Consider the following 2,174-nt stretch of genomic DNA (forward strand, 5'->3'; position numbering starts at 1 on the left):
GGATGGTTCTGATGAGGACATACTGCAGGATCAATTGGCTTCAATAGCTGTAAAAGTGAGTTCTCCCATGGGTTAGCCAAGGGTGAGTGGTGGTGCCAGTTAGTGGGATCTCAGTGCTTGGAATAGTTGCTCCTCTCCATGTTCTAGGTATCTTGCCATGAGATTCAGATGTAGAGGATGAGGAGCAGATGGGGCAATGAGTGTAAGGCAAGTGTTAGGCAGGGGCTGTTTTTTTTTCAAGATAAGTACCACTCTCTAATAATATTTCCAGAGTTTATAAAATCTTGAAGAGGAATAAATCTTTTGCATTGTTAATCTTTGTGATCAAGTTACCATGTAGTGAAGATAGAGATTAATATTTACTGAGATTCCTTGCTCACCTCGTCAGGTAAACACAAGCTAAATTTGATTGCTAAGAATGTCCCTGAATTGACAACTTTCTACTGTCCATTAAAGGTGGGGGTAATAAGATGCAAAAGACAAGTGGAGCTTGTCTTTTGAATAAGAGACATTTGTGCAGATAATAAGAGATATTCTAATTGGAAGGATATGGTTGGTGATATTCTGCATGGATCTATGTTGGTGTCCTATCTATTCACTATTCATAATGAAAGGAAAGCCACATTCAAAATTCTACAGATTAGTAGCGATCTCGAGTGTCGGTAGATGGAAGCATAAAATCAGAAAGCAAACTTGATAGATTAAGTAAATGAAAAATCTACAGATGAGTTTGTGTCGGCAAGTGAGAGGTTGGATCAAAATAGGATATTTCTTGATTGTGAAAATCGAGAGACAGTGGAGTTCAAAGAAACTTGATGGGGATGATCCAGCTGCATACAGTTCATGAAAATGTCACAAACAGGCTCAGAAAAGTGATCAAGGGGCCAGTGGACTGTTGACATTTATGTCCAAAGAAGATTCGAAAACAAAGGATTAGAAGTCATGCTTCAGCAGTTCAAAACCTAGTTAGTCCAAGCCGTCAGGGCTGGGCACCATGGCTTAAGAAGAGTATCACTCTTGGTGGAAGTGCAATGTAGACTTACTGAAGTGATACTTGGGCTCCGAGGCTTAATTTAAGAAGAGAGATTGAATAGATAAAATGTGAGAGTCAGAACATTGAGGTGTGATATTGTGGAACACTTTTGCACATGGAAATGGATGAAGTTTGAAACTCTCTTCCACAAACAGTGATTGATTTGAAATCAGTTACAAACTTTAGATCTGAGATTGGTAGATTTTTAACCAAAATGCTGAAGGATTATGGGACAAAGGCAGGGATTTGTCATGATGTTGAAGATTACCATGATTTGGGTGAATGGTGGAATAGGCTCAAGAAGCTAAATAGCCACCTCCTGGTTAATGTTGATGTAACCATGACACCCTTATTCTCTGTATGTGCAACTCCTATTCTGTTTTTGGTTATTTATTAGAACCTGGCAGCAAATTAGTAACTGGAATCCTGACCAGAAAATTATCAGTATGAGGGACTTTGCCAGTCTTAATGTGTTTTACAGATGCTGAAATGAGACAGTCAGCATTTACTCATCCTGATAAATATTGGGATAGTTTGATGGGATCACTTGTGATGCAGCACGATTGGCATGTCTGATGATACTCCAACTACTTTTAATTGTTGTTGTTGTCTGCAGTCAGTCCTGAGTTTTCGTGGATTATGGGGCAAGTTTTGCTTGGGTCAGGGGAAGCAGATCACTTCACTCTGCACTGTTTGTCCTCCTGTCTTTCACTATTCGGCATGATTTGAGCATGCCCTTCTCAGGAGGTCAAGACAGTTTCTCTCAATTCACCATGGAGATGGTGCGACAATACATGGAGGGGGAGGAGATGCGTGCACAGCACCAGGTGTCACTCCTCAAACTGCGAGAACAAGCCTTGAAGCAGTGATGTTAAGCTGAATAGCCTTTCAAAAATGCAATGTAAGAATGTGCAGATACTTCCAGTAATACTTTCCGGAGAAGGGGGAAAGCTGTTGTCTTTTCTCATTGCAGTGAGGTTGTTATGCAGAAGCTCGGTATTCACATCATCTTTCCCCTTATCACTGTTTGGAATGAGTAGAATGAATGTAATTTTTACATTTTTTTCGAATTTTTAAGTTTGTTCTTTGAATTTGCGATGTTTCCGGTAATGCTGGTATTTATTTACTATCCCTCATCCTC

The sequence above is a fragment of the Chiloscyllium plagiosum genome, unplaced genomic scaffold (assembly GCF_004010195.1).
Source record: "Chiloscyllium plagiosum isolate BGI_BamShark_2017 unplaced genomic scaffold, ASM401019v2 scaf_89184, whole genome shotgun sequence".
Taxonomy (NCBI): Eukaryota; Metazoa; Chordata; class Chondrichthyes; order Orectolobiformes; family Hemiscylliidae; genus Chiloscyllium; species Chiloscyllium plagiosum.